The sequence below is a fragment of the Ictidomys tridecemlineatus genome, chromosome Y (genome assembly GCF_052094955.1).
Source record: "Ictidomys tridecemlineatus isolate mIctTri1 chromosome Y, mIctTri1.hap1, whole genome shotgun sequence".
Taxonomy (NCBI): domain Eukaryota; kingdom Metazoa; phylum Chordata; class Mammalia; order Rodentia; family Sciuridae; genus Ictidomys; species Ictidomys tridecemlineatus.
This window is the reverse complement of record NC_135494.1, coordinates 22,682,307-22,706,370: the sequence shown is the minus strand read 5'-3', so window position 1 is coordinate 22,706,370 and position 24,064 is coordinate 22,682,307. Positions and strand designations below refer to the sequence as shown.

The 24,064-nt window shown below is 46.1% G+C and overlaps 1 pseudogene across 1 annotated transcript; it reads left to right on the top strand.

The window, feature by feature from the left end:
* The first annotated feature begins 201 nt into the window (after window positions 1–201).
* LOC144372108 (small ribosomal subunit protein uS5m-like) lies at window positions 202–23,447 on the top strand (annotated as a pseudogene). The gene is made up of 12 exons (XR_013432156.1): window positions 202–308; window positions 4,033–4,113; window positions 8,190–8,327; window positions 8,940–9,065; window positions 11,100–11,335; window positions 12,923–12,955; window positions 14,748–14,838; window positions 17,113–17,159; window positions 17,406–17,463; window positions 17,743–17,807; window positions 19,527–19,663; window positions 20,666–23,447. The product of XR_013432156.1 is annotated as a small ribosomal subunit protein uS5m-like (transcript).
* Window positions 23,448–24,064: the final 617 nt, after the last annotated feature.

Sequence of the window (24,064 nt, the reverse complement as noted above, 5' to 3'; positions counted from 1 at the left end):
GGGCTGGCCCCGCCCCAGCCCCGCCCCCGGGCCCTAGCGCGAGGACCCCGCGGAGCTGTCCGCGGCTACACCTGACCCAACCTACCTTGTGGCCCATCCGGATAATCCTTCCAACCCGATATGGGCTACGGCGTGGTCTTCGGGTCTCGCACCTCCAGCCGAGGGCTGGGGCCCGCCGTTTGACGAGGAGCCTCGCGGCAGGCGAAGGACCAGCTGCCCCGGAGGGAGGAGGCGCGGCTCGAGCTTCAGCATGGCGGCGGCGGTGCGCGCTGAGGGCCGATTTCCTGCGCTGTGCGGTGTGTCGACGGGTGAGCGCGGGGAGGGGGCGCGGGAGCCGGGGGTCGCCAGGGCTTGCGGGAGTCCGGGCGGAGGGTCCCATCCAGCCCGGGACAGCTGGGTGACCTTGCGCGCGTTCCCTGCCTCTCTGGGCGTCGGGGCGCTTGGCTGGAAAGTGACCGTGAAGTGCAGTCGGTTCTTCACGGTTGGTTTCGGTGAAGAGGAGGGAACTGGCGAGCCTTGCTTTCCCGGCGGGCAGGCGCGACCCCCGGGGTTACATGGTGATGCCCACCGGGTTCGGGGCTGAGAGGCGCCCGCGGGGCTCTGAAGGTGATGGTGGTTGTCCAGGTGGAGTCGGAGAGCACTGGCCTCCGTCAGCTTAATTCCAGCTGGCCGGTGGCCTCCGTGCAGAGACGGATGACTCGGACGTCAGCCCGCAGTGTCGCCTTTCCTTCCCCCGGGGCCCTGGTGGGTTGTGTGCACCCTAGGAAGGCGCCCTGCTGCTGTGTTGCCTAAGGTTGGCTGCAGGGCCGCTGCGTGGCCGCCGCCTGCCTTCTCTGCCCTATTTTGTTGTTAAGTCCACAGTTCAGCATTTCTAATTCTGGAACTCGAAGCCCCCTAAAACCGTCAAAGTTCTTTTTTTTTTTTTTTTTTTTTTGGTAACTCATTTTGCAGCAAAAAATTTCACCAGCAATCTTGGCAGAAAATCTGACCTTAATATTCTTTTCTTTTGTCTTTATGATTGTCTCTTCCCTTTTATTTTTCTTCCCCCATCTCCTAGTATTTCAAGGCTGTCTTCTTTCATGAGTCTAAACTGTGTGCCAGCCACTGTCTTCCTCTGTTCATGCGTTTTCCCTCACTGCCTTCCCAGTCCCTTTATGGAGTAGATTCTGTTATTACACTCTTTATACAGGTGGTGGAGGGAGCCACACAGATTGAGCAAGGGACATAGGTTTTTGCACCCAAAATTCCTGACACCAAAGTGTGTTTCCCCGCCCCCCCTTTTTTGTCTTCTTGTGTATAAGTATTTTTTTTTTGTTTTTTTTCCAGCTTTATTGAACTATAATTCACATACCATACAGTTCATCTATTTGAAGTGCACAATATTTGCACAAACCTTTGCATTTATCATTATAATCTAATTAGAACATTTTTATCACTCCAAGAAGGAAGCTTTTTAGCTGTAGCCACCACTGATCTATTTTCCACTCTTCTTAGCTCTCCTGTCCTAGACATTTTATATAAGTAGAACCACATACATGGCTGGCTTATTCAGTGCAAGGTCATCAAGATTCATCCACGTTGTAACATGTATCATCCTGAATTTCTTAGGGCCGAATTGTAACGTGTCCATCACCACACTTTATCTGCTCATCAGTTGAGGGACACTTGAGTTGTTTTCCATCTTTTGGGTATTATGCCTAATGTTGCTGTAAACATCAGCATGCCATGTTTTTACATGTGTGTCTATTTTCTTTTCTCTTAAGTATGTACCTGGGAATGGAGTTGCTGGGTAAAATGGTAATTCCACACTTGAGGGATGGCCAGAATGTTTTCGAAGTACCTGAGGGTACAGTGAGGGTTTTGATTTTTCTTTAGCAACATTTCTTATTATCTGTTCTTTTGATTATAGCCATCCTAGTGAGTATGAAATGGTATTAATTTGAAATTTTGATTTGCATTTCCCTGATGGATAATGAATGTATTTTCATGTGCTTATTAGCCATTTTTACATGTTTTTTTGAGAAATATCTGTTCAAGTGTTTTGGCTCTTTTAAAATTGGGTTTTCATTTTATTATTTAATTGTAAGGAGTCTATAGGTGTCTAATCAGATGTATGATTTGCAGAATTTTATTCGATATGTTGTTTTTCAACTTTCTTGATAGTTTGTGGGGTTTTTTTTTTTTTTTTTTTTTTTTTTTTTGTACTGGGGATTGAACCCAGGGGTGCCTAATCACTGAGACACATCCCCAACCCTTTTTTATGTATATTTTTAGAGACGGGGTCTCATTGAGTTGCTTAGGCTGGCTTTGAACTCAACAATCCTCCTGCCTCAGCCCCTAGAGCTGCTGGGAATATAGGCATGCACCACGAAGCCTGGCTTGATAGTGTTTTTTTGAGGCATACAAGGTTTTTGTTTATTTGTTTTTGTAATGCTAGAGACTGAACCCAGGCATGCTGGTTCTTCTACCGCTGAGCTGAGCTTTATCCCCATCCCCGAAACACAGGTTTTAAATTTTGGTGAAGTCTGGTTTATGGGTTTTTTTTTTTTTTTCTTTTTATCACTTGTGCTTTTGGAGTTATGTTTCAGAAACATTGCTAGACCCGAGGTCATGATAATTTACCTCTGTTTTTCTTCTAGGAGTTTTATAGTTTTAGCTCTTACCTTCAGGTCTTTAGTCCATTTTGAATTAAGTTGTACATAAGGTGTGAGGTAGGGCTCCAACTTCATTCTTCTATGGGTTGACACCCTGTTATTCCAACACCATTTTTTGAACACATTCCTTTTCCCCTATTGAATGGTCATGGTCCCTCTGCCAAAAACCAGTTGCCCACAAATGCTGTCTAAGTCTGTCCTCGAGAACCACACTGTATTAAGGGTTGCACAGGGAGGTACAGTCAGCCTGGTGCTGTGGGGGCTCCAGAGGGTGGAGGTTTCACAAGAGCTCCTGAGCCTCCAGGATCTGGTGGATCCAGGATCTCATATACAAAAGTGTATGAGAGCGAATTCAAGACTAACTGTGTGTTTGGATGGCTATGGGGAGGGTGACGCAGGGGCAGCAGGAGGCTGGTGTGGAAGCCTGGGGCCATGTGGCAGTCCTGCAGGCTGTGCCCAGAATTTGTAACTTGGCAGCAGGAAGCCAGGGAAGGACATGTCAGGGCTGTTAATTGATGAAGCCTCTTACTGTAGAAAGGTGGTAAATACAAGGGGAGAGGTGGGAGACCCATTAAGAAACCTTGAACCTGTGTCTGAGTGATGCTAAGGCCTGAACAAAGAAGTGGCAGCAGGACCACAGCAGAGGTGTGGCCCACGGCAGAGGGATTTTTAAGGTGACTGCCAAGCATGAAGCCTGGTTGATGGGAGGGTGAAGAGAAGGTGCAGCATGATGGCAGCTACCTGGCCAGTTGTCACTAAGCCTGGAAATCACTCATCCACTTCTCTTAGTTCTTTAATTCTGTGGATGGTATTATTCTGTGAATGTTACTGTTTTATTTATTTTTGGGGTACTGGGCATTGCACCCTATTGTGCTTTACAAAGCCACATCCTCAACCCTTTATATCTCGAGACCTGAATTTGCACTTCCCCTGCCTTAGCCTTCTTGGTATCTGTGGTTGCGGGTTTGTGCCACAGTAGGTGGCTCACCTTATTATTTTAAATGTCCCTCTTCATGTAGGAATGTATCTTTAAATTTTATTTATTTATTTATTCTTGTTGGAGGCCTGTGGACATAGCTAAGTGGTAAAGCACTTGCCCAGCATATGTGAGGCTCTGGGTTCTATTGCCCACACCATAAAACAACTCCACTTTTTGCTGAGTGCAGAGGCCTTCATCTGTAATCCCAGCAACTTGGGAGCCTGAGACAGGAGAATTGCAAGTTGGAAACCAGTCTGGGCAACTTAGGGAGACCCTTTCTCAAAAAACGAAGAGGGGATGTGGCTCAGTGATGAAGCACATGCCTGCAGGCTCCAGGCCCTGGGTTCAACCCCAGCACTGGAACCAAAAAATATTTATTTACTTATTTTTAATTGACAGGTCATTTCTGGTGCTGGCAGCTTTCCCTGAACACCTTTCCAACAGCTTCTGTTTTGGCGCTGAAGACCACTCTCAGCAATGGTGAGATTCATTTGGGAAGTATCTGTTCTCATAAGATTTAATAAGAGTTTCTGTAGATTTGAAAATGTGAATGGACAAGGCATGTCCTTGATGATGGTATTGTACCGTCTTGAGTATTTTTCAAATTTTTTATGAGTGCAGTTGTTGTAGTTCAAGGCTTTAAAAAATAATGGTTGCCATTTTTGAGTAGGTATTGTGCACTAGGCTTGAAACATATCACCTTGTTCAGCCCTCACACTGGCTTTCATGAGCTTATTCGCATTTTAGAGATGATAAGGTGAATCTCTGAGAAGCCAAGTGACTTGTTCAAGATCATGCAGCCAGGCCAGGCACAGTAGTGCACACTTGTAATCCCAGTGACTTCGGAGGCTGAGGCAGGAGGTTGCAAGTTCAAGGCCAGCTCTGTCTTAAAATAAAAATAAAAAGGACTAGGGATGGGGCTCAGTGGTTAAATACCCCTGAATTCAATGCCCAGTACCTTCCCCCCAAAAAGAATGAAAGAAATCACACAGCCAGTGAAGCAGGGCTGGTCCCAGAGCTTTCTGGCTGCTGTGATGCCCCCTCCTGTGGACACAGACTTCCTTGACATAGTGCAGGGCCTCTCTTCAGCTGCCTTCTGGGAAGTCCAGGCCAACCTTGCTGTGCAAGGAAGCCTGGCCCTTTCACCTTGAGCTTCTGGGACTCCTGAGTGCTGGGCTTCCCTGTGGGTCTCCTGCCTTTTCCTCTTGTAGACCCACCTGTGAGATGCCTTGGAGATCCTGGGAGAAGTCCAGCTGACAGGGCTTTCTCCCTAATGGCAGATTTCCTACGACCTGTCACACCCACTGTGAATCAACCAGTTTGATTTGTTGCTTGGTTGATTCACTCACTGATTTATAAACAGTTTATTTACCCCTTAACATGAGCCAGGCACTGCCCTGACCTGAGCTGGTGTAGGGCCTGATAGGGATAGCTGTCCTCACTGCAGGTTGCTGTGCTATTCCTTAAAATATTAACTTTCAGCCTGGGGGTGCGGCTCAGAGGTTGAGCCTTGCCTAGGGTGCCCAAGGCCCGCAATTGAATCCCCAGCTCCACACCGGAAGTAAAAAAAAAAAAACAATTGAGTTTCCAAAAGGTCCTAAAAGGCTCAGAGCTTTCATTCCTAGTCCTTTTCTGCTCCTTCCCATCATCTAGGGACACTAATTCTTTCACCTTCCTCTGGTTATATTTCTAAATACATTCAGTCTTCTTTAAACAACATTGTTATGCTAATTGGAGATGTAACAGTCTATCCTTACCCTTACTTTCTTCCAGTATAGGTAGAAGCCGAGTTTGAACTGAATCTCTGGGCATTGTTTTTGTTATTAAATTATGTGCACATTCAGAGCGGAGCTAGGTAGTATTCTACTGTTACATTTTTTCCTGAAATTCATAATTGCCTGACTTTTAAGAAGTTGATTGCTTTCCTTATCACTCTATTTTTCTAAATGCTGCAACAAATCAGTCAGAAACATAGTAATAAATTTTCTAAAATCTCTCACCAACCAGTTTTCCTAGAAGAGACCCAAGTGAGAAGGAAGGAGTTCTTGGTGTAGAATGTGATGTGTGCTGAGGTAGAACCCTGGGGGCCTCTCCGTCCCCACCTGAGGGGTTGTGGCCTATCCCACTTTAGGCTGCAGGGTTGTTGCTTCCTGAGTCTGGGGTCTCATGACCTAAACTTAATAAGAATTCAAAGGATCAGAACAGAGTTGATAAGTGAGGTGGATTGTGATCTGTAAGTGAGCTTCAGAACGTGACTCAGCCTGAACTACTGAACTTTCTTCTTTAAAAAATCATAACACGGGGCTGGGGATGTGGCTCAAGCAGTAGCGCACTCCCCTGGCATGGGTGCGGCCCGGGTTCAATCCTCAGCACCACATACAAACAAAGATGTTGTGTCTGCCGAAAACTAAAATGTAAATAAAATATTAAAAAAAAATCGTGACACAATGTAAGCAAAACCATTTATACAAGTGTGCATGAAAATTGACTGTTGTTTTGCTGGTACTGAGGATTGAACTGAGGGGCACCCTATCACTAAGCCACATAACCAGCCCTTTTGATATATTTTTTCTTTGTTTATTTGTTTTGATGGTGCTGGGGATTGAATCCAGGGCCTTGTGCATGCAAGGCAAGCACTCTACCAACTGAGCTATATCCCCAGACCTATGTTTTATTTTGAAACAGGTTCTTGCTAAGTTGCTAAGGCTGGCTTCGAACTTGCAATCCTTTGCCTCAGTCTCCTGAGTCACTGGGATTACAGCCATGTGCCATGCACCCAGAAAAAGTGACTATTTCTAATGTGTACAAAGCCCTGGGTTCAATCCCCAGTTCTTCCCTGCCTCCCATTAAAACAAACAAACAAAAAACAAGTGGCTATTTCTAAATTCTAAAGTTGATTTCTTTTTATTTTTGACATTTGGTTTCTTTTAGGCTGGGTACATTATTAGCTATGAGTGATATTTCAGTCTTTCAAAAAAAATCTGTTAATAATTTTTACACTTCTTGAACTACATTAAAGATTATAATGTGGAACAGAGCAAGATGAAATGTTTTAATATTAGATATGTGTTGAAGATGAAGGTGTTTACAAGAAAGGCTGTGTATAGCAGAATGAGATTTGTAATGATAAAGTTCTGGTTTGTTAAACAATGAAGACCCAGGGCTGGGGTTGTAGCTCAGTAGCAGAGTGCTTGCCTAGCATGTGAGGCACTAGGTTTGATCCTCAGCACCACATATAAATAAATAAAGATCCATCAACAACTTCAAAAAAAAATGAAGACCCAATGTTTTCTGGCTACATTTTATTTGGTAGTTCATCAGGTGGGCTACAGGTCTAGAGGATGTCTGTGTGCTAGGTGCGATCTCCCTCCCCACAGGTGAGCAAATCATCTGGAATCGAAATTAGTGTTGAAATCTCATCCAGTCATCCAGTTCCTTGTGGCATTGGCAAATCTATCTCATAGGCCTACATTTGAAACAAAATGGTCGTATTAAGTGCTGTCCAGTAATCAAAGATTATCCCTTTGTGTTTGGGTCTCTGTATTCAGTGGAACTATTTCGATGGCTTCCTACCACCCTTAGATGTCACTCTCCCTGTCCTTACCCGCTTTCTTTCTCTGGTCCTGTGAGTCATGGTTGATGCTGCTGATGAATCTGCAGTTACTGTCCTCTGCATGGCTTCACTCAGACTTGAAAACAGCTGTTGTCAGGTTTTTGTTTTGTGTTTATCAAGCCAATACCCTAAAGGCCACTTTCCCTCCAGGGCTGTTTGAATCCTGTCACTTCTCTAGTGAAGCACAGAGCTCAAGAATCTGTGCATGCACTGATCTTGCCAGCACTGTCCCACTCCTTCATCACCACCTGTTCCTGTCACCTCTGCCTTCTTCCTCACGTGAAACCGCCATCCCTGGGACTGGTCAGATGGCTTCCTCTCAGACATGGCTGTTCTAAAACCTTTTCTCAAGTAATAGATGCATGTGGTTAAAAAAAAAAAATCCCTCAAAATACAAAAATGCGGGTCTTTCACATCCAAACTTAAGTGCCCCTGTTTTCTTCCACAGAGGCAGCCGCTCCTCAGTCTCTTGCCTGATCTTCTGGAGCTGTCTACAGCATGCCTTCCCTGCTTCCCTGTGTTTTGAACATAAAGGGCAGGGTACCCTCTACACATTGAGTCTTGTTCTTCTGAAGAGTTTCACTTGAAGGTCTTTCCTCATCTGTCCACTGCCCAGCTGCATACAGCAGAGGGCGCCATTTGCCCAGAGCAGCCCAGGAGCTTGGGCTGGATAATGCAGGGCAGAAACCCTGGCTGTACAGAGCTTTCTTGAGACTGGGACATCCGCTGTGGAAATGAACCATGACCTCTCTAGGAAGGGCATTTAGGTGGCTTTCATTCCTAAAAGTTTGGTTTTATTTTTTAAATAACAATTGTCCTCAAAATATGATTCTTAAAAGATTAGAATTTTTAGAGACTTATTTTCATCAAGTCACAGTTATTTGGTGCTGGCAGCTCCACAGCCAGGGAGCATCTAACTTGGTTTTGTTTCATCTCTCTGTAGGCCCTTTGTCACTGCAGGGAACCAGAGACAGCCGACACTTCACCAGCTTGAGTCATGCGCTACAGACACAGTGCTGTATCTCTCCTCCCACCAGCCGGTCAGGCCAGCAGTACAGACCCTACAGCTTCTTCACTAAATGTAGGTAGACTGGCACACACTTCCACTTCCTGCAACAGGAAAGTAGGGGTGCTTTCCTATCTTAATTTTTCTTCTGTCATAAACGAATTAACATTTTAGTGATTATTCAACTAAAAATGCAACTAGAATTATCTCATGTGCTACAGCTGTATTTGGAGAGCACTAGTTTATCTGAGCCCCTCATTTGGGGCACCCAAGGCCTAGAAGTATTGAATTGTGCCCCAGATACCCTGCTGATTTAGAGTCACACCAAGAAGGCCCTTACTGTTTTTAGCTGGGCCTTTGCTAGGACATATCATTTGGAGAAGTTCAAGAGACGTCACTACTGAGACCTGAGTTGTGATTGGCGGACATCAGGGAAGCAAGTCTACTTACTGGTCAGGGACTTACTGGGATTTAATGTTAGCCATCTTTTGTGGAAACAAAGTGGAATTGTCTCCTCTTGTGTTTTCCAAATGTAATCATGTTTTATGTTCACTGTATGATTTTATTTTATTTTCATTACCTCAGTGACATGGATGAAGCTGGGCTTTGTGGCCTTTCTTATTCTTAGGAGAGTGTAGATCTTTGCTTTACAACTACAGAGTTTTTCAAAACCCCGTTTCCTTACAGTGACAGCAGATGAGCTCTGGAAAGGTGCTTTAGCAGAGACTGGTGCTGGGGCAAGAAAAGGAAGAGGCAAAAGAAGCAAAAAAAAGAGAAGGAAGGATCTGAACAGGGGTCAGGTCATTGGTGAAGGTAAACGTGTTTGGTTGTTTTGACAATTTTCAGATTTGGTCCTGAACTTGGCGTGGGAAACTGATGATCTTGGGAAGGGGAGAAATAGCAAGCAAGCTGGGTCTGAGGGAGGCCTGGGGGGGCCCAACGGCAAACTTTGTTCTAAAAAGAGTCTATGTGCTTTTAAAGTGTTTTCCCCCGATTTTATGGATATTTGGCAAACTGGAAACATTCTCATTAAGTGCATAAGAATCCATGGTTTAGAGTCCAACCAGGGGGCTTACCAGCTGCCCCAGAGTGTCACGTACTCCATGGGGCACAGCTGTGATAGGTCCTGTGCTGCACACAGCCCAGTGCAGGCAGGTGGAGCTCGCAGAGAGCTGGCAGGCTTCCCCTGCCCAGAGAAGACAGTGACCAAGAGCAGATCTGTAGTCACAGGGCCTGTTGCCGCTACTCAACTGGGCTGCTGTCACACAGAAACTGCCCTGCACAGCGCATGGTTGGACAGGCCCAGCTGTGTTCCGGTAAAACTTTATTTACAAATCAGCTGGTGGGCCGCACTTGGCCTTGGTCCTTCACGTGCTGATGTGATTGTTTATACTTGTGCTTTTGAAAGCAAAAATAGGATAGGTGAACTTGAATTGGCTTATTTTTACTGTTGTGCAGACTCATCGCTTTTGATACTAACAACCTTTCAGAAATAAAGGAAGCACCTTGTGCTGCACTTCTAAGATTGCACATCTGCTTGGGTGCTTTTACTACTTGTATCTTGTTTTAGTTTTTAAGCATTTGTTATTTATTTTTAATAATGTTAATAATAATAATAATAATTATTATTATTATTATTTTTGAGACAGGTCTTGCCATCTGGTCTTGCCAGGCTGGTCTTGAACTTGCAGGTTAAAACCTCCCTCCTGTTTCAGCCTCCCACCTAGCTGGGACTGCTCACATGCACCACTGTGTCTGGCTATAATTTATTTTTTCAAATTATAAAAATTGTATGCATACCTTCTCAGTAAAAACGCGGAGTGTAGAGAAAACTAAAAGCCCCTGATGTCCTTCCTGCCGTCCACATTCCCATTGTCTCCCCTGAGGGGCCACTGGTCTCATATTGGTATTTCCTTCAGTTGTTTTTGTGTGTGCTGGTGCGCGCTTTTGTATCAATTCCCTAAAAGAAATAGATATCGTCTTTAAAAAGAAAAGAAAAAGATAATTATACTATATGGTACATGCAATTGTATAATCTGCTTTTTTTTTTTTTAACCCAATAAGAGGTCTCAGGGCTGGACATGGTGGCAAACCCCTTAACCCCAGCGACTGGAGAAGCTGAGGCAGGAGGATGACAAGTTTCAAGGCCCGCCTCAAGAATTTAGTGAGACCCTGTCTCAAAATAAATAAAAAGGGTTGGGGATGTGGCTCAGTGGTAGAACACCACTGGGTTCAATTTCCAGAACCAAAAGTAATAATAATAACATGTCTTAGAAATCATTCCACATCAGAACCTGGAGAGCAACGTTTTTTTGTTTTTTTTTTTTTAAGAGAGAGAGAGAGAGAGAAATTAATATTTTATTTTTTAGTTTTTGGTGGACACAACATCTTTATTTGTATGTGGTGCTGAGGATTAAACCCCGCGCCGCGCGCATGCCAGGCAAGCGCACTACTGCTTGAGAGCCACATCCCCAGCCCGAGAGCAACGGCTTTTGATTTTGTGCAGGATATGGCACCTGCTGGCTGTGCGTTCAGCCGTTCCTCTGTTGCCGACTCTGTTGCCGACTCTGTTGCCGACCTGCGTTACAGGTCGTGTTTCAGCAGACATCTTAGCGCTCACAGGCCTCACGAGTGTTTCTCTTGGTAAAAGTGAAAATGCGGTCACATGCCTGTAGGGTAGATGTGCATAAAACTGTGACAGTGCCAGGTCACCTGCCAAGTGATCGCATCAGCTCCAACTCCACAATACTGTGCTGGTGTCTGTGCACGCGTTCCCTGGCATCTTAGCAACATGAAGAGTGAGCACCTTTTAGAAGTTGTCACTTACCTATAATCTTTACCCTTCAGGACGCTCCGGCTTCTTGTGGCCGGGTCTGAATGCCCCTCTCATGAGAAATGGAGCCGTGCAGACCATTGCCCAGAGGAGCAAGGAGGAGCAGGAGCAGGTGGCGGCTGACATGCTCCAGCAGAGGGAAGAGTGGGACTGGAAGCAGAGGATGAAAGTGAAGCGGGAGCGAGGCTGGAGCGGGAACACATGGGGTGGCCTCAGTGTCGGTCCCCCGGACCCTGGTCCCAAAGAGGTAGTGGAGGCCTGGTTTGCTTGCCTTTGGTAGAGGACGTATCGTCCTACAGTGTTTCTGAAAATAATTTTATTGTTTACTTGTCTGTTTAGATTACCCTTTCTGAAAAAAGAATTTGACCTCTTTGACTAACTTTCCACATTGTTATCCCGGTTGCATTTGTGGGACACTAGAGGCCTGTAACCAGGAAGTGTTCCTCCAACAGGATGGAAAGCCCTGGGTCCCAGTGCCTTAGCAGGTGCCTTAGACATGGTGGTGTGCATTATAGATCTGTAGGGCACAGCGTTTCCCAAACACGTGGCCTCAGGCTTGGAGTGCTGTTTAACAGCAGAGTTGAGAGACCCCAGAGAGCTGTCACTAAGCCTTCGTAAAAGCAAACATGAAACAAAAACTGACGACACTTAGGCTGAATTAGAAAACAAAGCCTCCCCCTCCCCACAAAGGCAGATTCACCTGAAAATCTTGCTCTTGCCAGTGAGTGGGAGAGGAGAAAGCAAACAGGAGTTCGGCTCAAAGTAGAGGAACGGTTGGGCTGGAGAGGATGGGGCGAGCGTGCAGGAGGGTGGAGGTCTGGAAGGGAGAGGACCTGCCCACGAGCCAAGTCCCCAGTAACCAGATCCAGAGTTTAGACAGACAGGCTGCTGTTAGCCAGCAGGGGCAGGGTGCAGGTTTGGGTGAGCCTGTGCAATGGGGGTGGAAAGGCGGGGAGGTCACCTGGTATCTGGTAGCTTTGGTGAGGAGTCATCAAGCCAGATAGTGGCATTGGTGAACATGGCCACCAGAATATTTCTTGATGAGAAGGTGGCACTTGGCACTGGCTTCACTATCACCCAGTGGGTGGGACCCTGGCAGTGTCCAGGAAAGAAGATTGACTCTGGAGCTGACCGCTTTCAAAGCCGACTGCTGGGTACAGAAGCTTTTATTCTGCTCTCCTATTTTATTTTGTAATTGAGATTTTCTGTAATAAGTAAAAGCAAGAGAATTGGGGAGTGTTGGAAACAGCTGTGGTGGTGAGCAGAGGCTGAATTAAGAGAACTGAAAGCTGAGGAGCCGGGAGTTCCCGAGCGGGTCAGACCCGCAGTTGAGAGTGGTGAGCGTAGGCCAGGCTCTGATCTCTCCCGGCAGCAGCAGCAGGCCACTTGTGACCAGACAGCTGCGTGGGTTCTGGCCTGGAGAGGGCGGTAGAGACAAAAGTGTAGGGATTGAGGACGTTGGCGAGATCTATGAGGAGTGAGGGACTTTGGTGTCTTTGAGGGACTTTGGTGAGAGAGGCTGTGAAGAGCCCAGGAGACCAGATGGGAAAGCAGCGGGGAAGGCTCTGGAGGTGTCGGCGCTCCAGGAACCTGTGCCTCGGGAGCCGGCAGCAGGGAGCTGGAGAGGGGGAGGCTGCGGTCAGAGAGCCGTGGCTGAGCTCGTGAAGTCAGGCCAGGCAGTCCCCGTGGATGATGGGAACTGGGGCGCAGCCTGGAGAGCGGCACCAGAGAGCTCAGGTTCTTCCCATTAGAAGTCTGAGGGCACCTGGGAAAGGCTGTCACACGTGAGCAGCGTGGATGCTCTTATCTGTGTGCTTTTTCTTCTCTCCTTGTAGAGACCTATGAGGACTTTGATACCAGGATACTCGAGGTAGGCCTGCCGAGCTCAACTCCCAGGGTCCTCTGGAGAGGTTGCCGGGGTCGGGTGGGCAGGAGGAGCTGAGCAGAGCTGTGGTGACAGTGATCTCTCGGACACAGACTCAAGTTCAGGGAGGAATTAACACAATTTGAAGTTCAGTTCCTTCATGTTGGTGGTCCCCACTGCTGCCTTGGTTTGTGGGGACTATGAAATTGAGGTTTGTGAGGGGCAAATTCAGGAGCAGAATTTGGAGATTATGTTAAGTTCCTTCTTCCTGGAGCTAGAGTGTGCTATGTGGTGGCCTCTTGTGGAGCTGTACACCAGTTGTATCTAGGACACAATCAGAGAACAGGTTGGGAGGAGCAGGGGCAGGGGCAGAAAGCCTCAGGTTATGGCCAGTGTGCAGTTTGACTAGGGCACTGGTCTCTGGGCTGCTCACAGATCCTGTATCAGGTGTGCTTGAACCACCCTTCCAGGGTGGTTCTCTGATGGCCAGTGTTCCTTGGAGCTGGCACTGTGCATTTAATCAGTGTTTAATAATGTGGAACAGAGCCGGGCTCGGTGGTGCACAGCTGAAATCCCAGTAGTTTGGGAGGCTAAGGAGGGAGGATGGTGAGTTCCACAGCCTCAGCAAAAGCAAGGCCCTAAGCAACTCAGTGAGACCCTGTCTCTAAATAAAATACGAAAAAGGGATGGGGATGTGGCTCAGTGGTCAAGTGCCCTGAGTTCAATTCCCAGTACCTCCCCAAATTGTGGAATAATTTATATATCAAATTTGTGACAAAGCCTCTCTGAATATGTATATTATTTCTTCAATATCAGTTATATTATGGAATTTTTAAAATATGTTTACAAGTGTTTTATGTTGGTATCCCATTGTGTGTTATTCCCCCCACCCCAATTCTAGAGATTGAACCCAGGGCTTTGTGCATTGCTAGGCAAACACTCTGCCACCAAACCACATCCCCAGCCCTTTTAACTTTTTATTTTGAGAAGGGTCTCGCTAAGTTGCCCAGGCTGGCCTTGACTTTGCCTTCTTCCTGCTTCAGTCTCCTGAGTCACATGGATTACAGGCGTGTGCCCCTACACACACCCCAGTTCATAGCTTTTGAAAGTTAATCCCACTGAAAGAGTCTTTCATATGTAGGTTGTTTCCTATAAGATCATTCAAAAGTGTGGCCTCAGCCTCCCTTTTCCTTAAACTTCTTCCTAGGAAGGAAAGGGGACAACTGTCATTTAAGCAGTTTAGTTAATAGTTTCATAATTCCTGGACTTTAAAATAGGCTGAAAAAATGGGAGATTTTCCTGAAGTTTATAATGAATAGGTGTTTCCAAATTCTGTATTCTTGTTTAAGCCTGATCCTTAACATAGCAGTCCAGTCCTGCGAAGTTTTTTCCTTACGTTGCATTTCATCATTTCTAAGATATTTTAGTACCTTTGATCCTGGAATTTGTCTTATAATCAGTGTTAAACTATTTCAAAGTTTAATCCATAGTGTTTTCTTTCCTGTGTACATTTATTAAGATGGGGTACATTGAGTTGTGTAGTTGTAAATTCCTTTAAAGATTATCTTAGTTAACTCTCCTAATAACCCAATGAAATAGGAAGAGAAAGTCTTATTTCCATTGTGTTCCCGAAATGCTTCAGAGGGAGGGTTTGTTTGGGAAGTTTGCTTTTGTGCCTACAGACTGGAGGAGGTGCTGGGTCCTGCACCAAGCCTTGTGTGGCTGAGCCAGCAGGTCCTCGTCCTCTACCTCAGAGTTTTCTTCAGCTGTCCTATTGATGAAGCATTTTGTCTTTTAGGTCAGAAATGTTTTCAATATGACAGCCAAAGAGGGAAGGAAGAGATCAGTCCGTGTCCTGGTGGCTGTGGGGAATGGGCAGGGAGCTGCAGGTGAGTGGGGTGACGCTGGACACAAAGAGGCCTGGCTGCCCGGCTGGAAGCCAGGGCCCTGCTGCCAGTCTCACTTTTTCTACTAATAGAGCCGACTAGAGGTCTGGGCTCACAAACCTGGTGGTAAACCACGAAGCTTCTCAGAGAAAGAAAGAAAAGCTCTTAAGGCCTACATCTGAGGACTGGGTATTTTAAAGGGCTTAAGACACTATTGTATGGTGCATAATAGTGAAAAATTAGAACAAGTTCAATCGGGCCTGGTTACAGGATAGCTGTCCAATATAATATTCTTTTTTTTAATATTTATTTTTAGTTATAGGTGGACACAAGATCTTTATTTTTTATGTGGTGCTAAGGATCAAACCCAGTGCCTCACGCATGCCAGGCGAGTGCTCTCCCTCTGAGCCACAACCACAGGCCTCCAAAGTAATATTCTATAGCCATTAAAGAATTGTGAAAAATTACTTAATTACAATAAGTAATTTTGGTTAAAAATTTGTCATGTAATCATGATTTTTTTTTTAAAGTCATTTATATGCAAGGAAAAAAACTAGAAGACTGTACACTGACTGATAAGTGTTCACTTGGGTTAGCAGGTTTGTCAGTCATTTAAATTTTCTTCTTTAGACTTTTAAAGTTTCCCTACTGAACATCTTGTTTTTGAAATGTGTTCACATAGAACTGAAAAACTGTTTGTTGCTTCCTTTTGAAAATTTCAAAGCAAAAGCAAAAGACATGATAGTGCTTTGCTGTAAGCGACCATGGTTAGCAGTTAGTGTTGTCTCTTTTCAAAAATATCTTTTCTGAAATTTTGTGTCCATGTTACCTCCCTTTACCTTTTTATCAAAAGCTTAGCAGAGATCTTATGATAGCCATGAATTTGCACCTTGCTCTTCTTGCTTGGTTTTGCCCTCAGAGGTCTTCTGTTAGCATAAGCAGATTTCTGGTATTGGTTTCATAGTGTTCCAGTGTGTGCATAGACATGATTTTTGACCCAATCCCTATTGTTTCCAAATTTGTATCATTTATTACAAACAACAACAATAACATTGACCTTTTTGTACATGGAGCTTGTTGAACTTTTGGAAATATAGAAATAGGAGAAATGTCTTGAAATTGCTGCCGCGCTGGGTGTAAATGTCAAGTATTGCCAGATCTCCTCCTCAAAGGTTGCATCAGTTTATGTCCCTCTGTACCACCCATCCTTGCCCTGAGTAGTATCAGACTTTACTGATTGTCAGTATGATCCCTGAAACGTCTCTCCCAGTTTACACCTGTACTTTCTAAGTTAGGAGAGTGCCGACGCCATTTTGCGTGTTCATTGGCCGTTGCGCTTTCCCTTTGGACATCTGTCAGTCCAGGTGCTTTGCCTATTGTTTTAATTGGGTGGTTTTCTTGTCTTTATTGATTGGGATTAGCTTCTTGTAAGTTAAGGACATGAGCCTTTTTTGTCTTATCATATTTTGACTTAGTTTTGAATTTTTTTCCACATCGAAGCTTTAAAATCCACAGAAGTTTTAAACCTTAACATAGCAAATTTATCAGTCCTAGGTCACTTCTGGTTTGTGTTTTGCTTAGAAAGTCTCCTTTTGAAGATTATAAGTAAGTCCACTCATATTTCCCTCTAGGACTTCCATGGTTTACTTTGTTCTGTTTAAACTAGGAACTGGAATTGAAGCCCTTTTCATCCCAGGCCTCAGATGTCTTGCCTATTTTATTTTCCTGTGTGTAATTTTAAAACAAAGTACTTTTTTCAAATTAAATAATAAATGGTGGCAGCAAATAATGGAAGCATTTCTGCAACTTGTGATAGACCTCATTTCCTAGGGTAAAGCATTTACAAATTGGAAACTATTAGGTTTATTTTTCTGGTTAATTAAAATTGAAATTCTACTGAAATCATAGTTTTACTCTATAACAATGTATTTTTCCCCTATCCCTTCTTGTCATTTTAATCTCTTTGCACAAGTGCCCCAAAACATTTGCCTTTTATAAATATAGAGCATACTTAATTTTAAAAATTGAGTATATTTCATTTTATTAGAGATTTATAAAAGGTAATGTTATGTATCTCAATGTCAAGTCTGTCGAATGCCTCAGAACAGATGAGCACATCTCTGGCTTTCTTCATGGCTGGTTGTGCAGAGCAGGTGTTCTGTGGGCAGTTGAAAGAAGGGCGTGAAATGCTGTAGAGCCCAAACTGGGAGCTGGGGAGAGGCACAGGCTGGGTCAGAGTAGCTTTCCTTTTCCTAAGTTTTGCTTTTTCTTTTGAAGGTTTTGCCATTGGGAAGGCCACTGAGTGGGTGGATGCTTTCAGGAAAGTACGTGCATGTTTTTCTTTGTTAACATTTAGTAGAAGATGAAAAGCTCTGTGTTCACATGGGGGCACTGCAGGCACACAGTCACGTATCACGAAGGAATCGTCAGTGTATGTGTGATAATGATATTGTGGCTAAGTCCTTATGTTTTAAGGTGCATAGGTGGAATTTTTTATAATAAAATACTTTATAAAATAGTTTTGAAACCCAGCGAGAGATTTAGGAGAATTTGTTCCTTCCTTTCTTCAGGCAAAGAACAAAGCCATCCACTATTTGCATTACATAGAGCGGTATGAAGACCATACAAGTGAGTGTGGGTCTTTTCTTGTAAGATTTGCAGAATGCCACTGTGTCCTGGTGTGTCTGTGACATGCCCAATGGGTGTCTTTGTGTTGCTCTGACTGCATTCTTACAAATGTGCAAAATGAGGAAACAGCCTGGCCTCGGGGGGGTGGCAGGAGAATGAGTGGGGTCAGCGTCTGTGTGTCCTGTGGGCTGGCTGCTTAGGGCAGCACCCAGTGCTCTGTGGCTTTTGCAGACATTAAAGCCACATGCCTGACCCTCCTGTGTCTGCTTTACCCCCCATTATTCCATGACATCTCGTTGAGATATAAGAGGACACACACATCAAGATGAAGAAACAGCCCAGAGGTAACTGGAAAGCTCTGACTCTCTGTTGAACATAAAGCAGAGAAAGCACCACAGTCCCACCCTCCCCCCTGGGGTTGTTCGCCTCTCCTTGAACTCATCCTGAGAGTGACAGATGGAAGTCCTGAATTAGGCTGAGGAAGGCCAGGCTCCTGGGGAAGAAGCCAAGGTCGGGCTGCACAGGCCCAGGCCTGTTCCTGGAGTGGCTGAGGCATGCAGAGCAGGTGGTGGTGGTCCGGTTGGATGAGTGGGCACGTGGTTCCTCCTGGAGCCTTCACCCAGCTGGACGGTGTTTTTTCCTGCCAGTCACGTGCTGTTCCTCTACAAGTGTCGTGGTGTTAGGCTTGTTATTTGGTGCTGGGGATTAAAGCAGAGCCCCACACCTGTGAAGCACGCGCTGTCACGGAGCTCCCCCAGCCCCTCACCATTGAGTACTGTTGAACTTCTATGATCTCTATTCATTGAGGCACTGGGTGAGCAGAAATGGCCTTTCTTGTCTTGTGGACAGGCCACAGGCAGTGTTGGTTATGGGGACAGTCACACCCAGTGCACTCTTGGTGCAGAATTCTTAAACATTTGGATTTGCATTTTGCTTGCAGTTCTGTAGTAAGAACCTGTTTCATTTGACTGTAGTTTTTTAAATCTCAGGAGTTCAGGTCAGGAGCTGGGCGCAGTGGTGCACACCTGTAATCCCAGTGACACTCAGAAGGCTGAGATAGGAGGATTGCAAGTTCCAGGCCAGCCTCAGCAACTTAGTGAGGCCCTAAGCAACTGAGCTACTGCCTTGTGCCTTCCTCAGTGCTGTCAAGAGGAGGAGGAGGGCCACCTTCATCAGGGTGGCCAGAGGTGGCCTCTGAGCAGGGGCAGTGTGAGTGAGATCCTGAAGGAAGAGGAGCAGAGGGGCAGGTCTGGGAGAACGTTCCAGGCTGGTGCGTGCCCCAGGTACAGTGTGCCCTCCTGCACAGGCCATGTGAGGACAGTGCAGTAAGTGGGGTCAGGCACGGTGTGTGTGTGTGTGTGTGTGTGTGTGTGTGTGTGTGTGTGTGTGTGTGAGATAATGATATTGTGGGGGGAAGATCCTGCAGATGTCTTTGTTTAATTCAGAGAGCAATGGCCAGTGAGAGGTTGTGCCCCGGAGCCTTGATTTGCTGAGGATCAAACCCAGTGCCTCACACATGCCGGGCAAGCGCTCTGCTCTATAGCCCCAGCCCTGGCTTGTGTTTTTGATGCTCTTCTGGAGGAGGGATTGCCGGTGGCCAAGAGCAGGGCACGTGGCTAGAGGGGAGGAGACCACCCCAGCACTGAAGGCCATCAGGGAGGTAAGAAAGCACTCCAGGAGCCACCAATTCAGGAGACGCTGCCACTTAGGCCAGAAGGTGTTCCCAGGAGAGGGAAGTGGTGTCGCTGCCAGGGCAGCTGAGTGGTCTAGGAGGGTGAGGACAGGTGTCTCCCTTGATGGTAACCAGGCATGGACACGGGAGCTGGCCTGGGCAGAGGGCCAAGAGTTTTCAGGCACTAAAGTTTTAATGTAAGCAACATCGTGGTTTCCCCCCCACTACGTTTAAGGTAGATATTCTGTTTAATTTTTGTACATACCATTGAATAAATGTCCTAGAAGTCACACTAGCTGGGGGTGGTGAAGCCAAAATGTCATTCCCTAAACCCAGAGCCACACGAAAGACAGCATGCTGGCAGGTGCTCAGTCCATTTCCTGTCTCCTAGGATACGGCCTGCGCTGCCACAGGGCCATCATTACCATCTGCCGGCTCATTGGCATTAAGGACATGTATGCCAAGGTCTCTGGGTCCGTCAACATGCTCAACCTCACCCGGGGCCTCTTCCATGGGCTCTCCCGCCAGGTAACCTTCCCTGGGGTTTGAGCAGGTCTGGCTGTGCTGCAGACCAAGGTGCTGAGGGTCTCCTAGGGGCTCCCACGGCCACCTGCTGCAGTGACCCCAGGGCTCTGCTGCCCAACCAGAGCTAATCTTGTTTCTCAACATCACCTCACCGAGTCGTTTTGAACCAAATCTCAGGTCCCATTTTATTTCATTCGTAAATATTTCAGTGTATTTCTAAAGGATCAGAATCAGAAACCTGAGAAGTGGTTTCTGATTCTGATCCTTTAGAGGATCTAAAGGATCCGTTTACTTCTATGGTAGAGTGCTTGCTAGGAACACTTAAGGCCCAGGTTTGATCCCCAGCACTGGGGAAAAAAAAATGTCATGGTACCCTTACCATTCCTAAATATCATGACTCAGTATTATCAAGTATCGAATCTGTTCATTCAAATCTATCCATTCGTCTGATTTAAAAACTTTTTTTTTACACAGTTTTTGATTCAACCCCATTGATTTGATTCAATCCAGTTGAGAAGATGTCAGCACTTCTAAAGTTTCTCCTGTGTCTTTTAAGTCTCTCTTGGTCTGTCCCTCTCTCTTCCCCCCTTGCTGCTGTTATGTTGAAGAAGTCAGGTGTTTTGTCCCATAGTGTTTCCAGGGTTGAGCACCCGTGGGGTCCTTGATGTCCTTTCCCCCCTGGACCTCCTGTGATTTGGTTGTTAGATCTCAGGGCTCCACCAGGTTCAGGCTTGGTGCTTGGCCCGGCAGGCACGTGCTTAGGGAGTTTGGAAGGCGAGGCCTGGCGTACCCCAGTTTGGGGTGGGAAGGTGGGCTGAGGCATCCCCCTGTGACAGCCACTGTGGTTTAACCACCCAGAATCAGCTGGCACTGCTCTTTCCCCCAAGCTCTCTGGTGGGTTCTGCACTCCCACCCCCACCCCACCCCTATGGTGGTGCCTCTCACTCCTATAGCCGCAGGGACCCTCGGAGACCTAACTGCTGTTCTCACTTTGGTCTTGCCCAGGAAACCCACCAACAGCTGGCTGACAAGAAAGGTCTCCATGTGGTGGAATTCCGGGAGGAATGTGGCCCCCTGCCCATCCTGGTCGCCTCCCCCCCGGGGGCCTTGAGGAAGGATCCTGAGCCAGAAGAGGAGGTTCCCGACATCAGGCTGGACTGGGAAGAGGTGAAGGCTGCACAGGGAATGAAGCGCTCTATTTGGTCAGGTCTCAAGAGGGCCTCCACCTGACCTTCCTGCCACCTGGCTCTCCTACTGCAACACCGTGCCTGCTGCCCTAGGCGCCTGGGACTCCCCCGTCACATCTTGCTGTGTCACCTCTTTTTTCTTTTTTGAGGTAATTTCAACCTTCTTTATTTACAAATAAATAATTCTAGTTTTGATTTATTGATCACGTGATCTGTGCCAGGCAGTGTGACAGGGACATTATATACTGACCTCAGTTCAAGACTACTTTAAATACTCCATGAAACCAGCAAAAGCAAATGGAGCAGGGAGACAGGAAAAGACCCACCCAGGGGTAATGTGCACAGGGACATGAAGGGCTGTGGTGGCTGTGCCCGATGCCCGCTCGGGCTGACCTATCCCTGGGAGGTGACCTCCTGCCCTGTCCCTCACAGCTGCACCCACCTCCAGCAGGGCCCAGGCTGCCCTGGTGGCAGGAAGTGCCTCATTGTTCCAACTTGCACATCAAGTGCCAGCAGCAGGAACCTCTTGTCACACGCTTGACACCTCTTGTGTGGTGTCTGGAGAAATGTCTCTTCACCTCTTTTTGCCCATTTGAAAAATTGAGTTATTTGTGTTTTTATCATTGAGTTGTAAAGATGCTTTAGTATTGTGGACACAGGCCCCTGTAAGGGGTGTGACCCACCATGTTCCTCCTCCGTGGGCAGATCATCATTTCCTGTTTCTTTGAATACTTTCTCTGCCCCCATCCTCCCCCAATCCTCTGCCTACCCAGTTTATTGCCTTTAAGACAATAGAGTAGTTAAAGCACAATTAATGCCAACATTTTTTTTACACATGTAGATGTGCAATGTATGATAACAACACAGAGACCAGGCAGGAGTCCTGGAAATATGCTGTCACCTGGTTCTCTCAAGGGGTCATTTGAAGGTGGACTGGTTAAGGTAAAGATGTGCACTTAAACCCTATTGTAAAGGAGTCACTAGCGTGACACAGAGCTGTAGCTATTAAGCCAGCAAAGAGAATGAGGTGCAATCTTAAAAATAACTCATTGTGCTGGTGCAGTGGCACACACCTGTAATCCTAGCTGCTCAGGAGGCTGTGCAGGAGTTTCCCAAGTTCAAGTGCAGCCTCAGCAACTTAGCAGGACCCTGTCTCAGAAAGGGCTGGGCAAACATACAATGCTCTTGATTTGTTGATTATACATATCCTTTGATTAAAGTCCAAACATAATGAGTCTTTAGAGACATTTTGTATCAGAAAAAAATAAACTTTTCTTTTGCAAGTTGCTAGATAATGTAGAAATTTGGTACAAAAAAAACAAAATGCAAAAAAATGTGTATGTATTTATAGTGAATAGGATTGCCTGAGGCGCGTAATACTTGTTTATTTAATGTGTGCCCTTGCAGACAATTTTACATGTTTGTATGACAGGACATACATGTATGTGTGAGTGTGTGTGTGTGTGTGTGTGTGTGTGTGTGTGTGTGTGTGTGTGTGTGAGAGAGAGAGAGTGTGTGAGAGTGTGTGTGTGTGTGAGTGAGAGAGAGAGAGAGAGAGAGAGAGTATGTGTGTGTCTTTTATATACAAAAGAGGCTGAAATATCTATCCAGGCAGAATATGTGATCAGACCCAAGCCTGTGCAGGGAGTTGGGTGACCATTAACTACGCTGATCTGATGGGTCACAAGTCCCAATGTGTATCACCCACACTTCAGTCAGCAACAGCAGCCAATCTCCCAACTGTAGCAGCATTAGTTAGTTTCCCTGCACACTCTGTGTTCCTGACATCACAGTGCTGTAAGTTGGTGGCCCTCGTTAAGCAAAGTCATATTTGCAAAATAGCATTATTTGTTTTTAAAGCTTTTAAAGACATGGTTTTCTTGGGGGGAAAAAAAAAAAGGCTTGGGACCCAGCTCAGTGGTGGATTGCTTGCATCGATGTGGGAAGCTATGGGTTCCATCCCCCGCACCACAGAACAAACTCAAAAAACCCTCAATCCAAGAGAAGGCAGGAAAAGAGGAGAAGGGGAACAAGGAACAGGCGGCCCCAAAGAGAAGCCTGGGAAGTTCAAAGCAGCCGTTCCTAGACCGCACTAAGTGCAAGCCCTCTGAACACCTGTGCACATCCTGTCAGCGCACTGTGCTGTGTTCTGTTGAGCTTAACTTTGTCCTCCTGGTGTTCCCCTTCAGGGTCTGTCCACTTCTGGCAGCAGGCTGGTCCCGTCTCCAGCTCTGGTCATGGCGTCACCCACCTCTCCTCGCAGTTCTCAAGTATTTTAATGTTCTGCCGTACAGTGCGTGCTCCCTGAGTATGGTACATCTTGGAGAACTGTCCCATCATCATTCAGGTGGTGTCCCTCTATATGATTGGCAGTTTTCCTTGCACGTAGTTAATATAGTCTGAGCTTCATACAGTGACTACTGCTTTCCTTCACTAGAGTTGGCCCCGTGTTTCCCTCTTCAACACTTCACTCTTAATCTACGGTGGTCCCCTCGTACCCACGGTTCAGCTCGCCAAGGTTTCAGGTACTTGTGGTCAACTGCAGTCCCAAACTGTTAAGTGGAAAATTCCAGAAATAAAAAAATTTCCTAAGTTTTAAATTATATTTCATTGTGTGTAATGCTATGAAGTCTCGCACTGTCCCCCTGAGGTATGAATTGTCCCTTTGTCCAGTGTGTCAACACTGTATACGCTCCCTGCCTGTTACTCACTCTTGGTAGCCATCTTGGTTATCAGATGGACTGTTGCAGTATTACTGCTGACACTCACATACCCCTGATTTTACTTAAAGCTTAAGGGGAGCGATGGTGGGAAGTTTATTGAATTATGTTAAAATTATTCTATTTTACTATTAGTTACCATTGTCAATCTCCTCCTGTGCCTAATTTATAACAGTCATAAGAATGTAGATATAGGGGGAAACAGTGTATATAGGGCTCAGTGCCATCTGCAGCTCAGGCATCCACTGGGAGTCTCGTGATGTATCCCTGGGTGGGGGTACTACTGTATATTTTAAGTGGACTTCTAGACACCAAAGGGTTGGAACCTGTTTTTTGAACCCCTCTGATAATCTCTGATAATTGGTACGTTTAGGCCCCTGACGTATAATGTGATTATTGATCCAGTTGAAATAGCATCTGCTGTGCTTGGTACCGTTCTGTGTAATTGCCCTGGTTCTTTGTGCCTGTTTTTGTCTGTCTCTTCTTTTCCTGCCTTT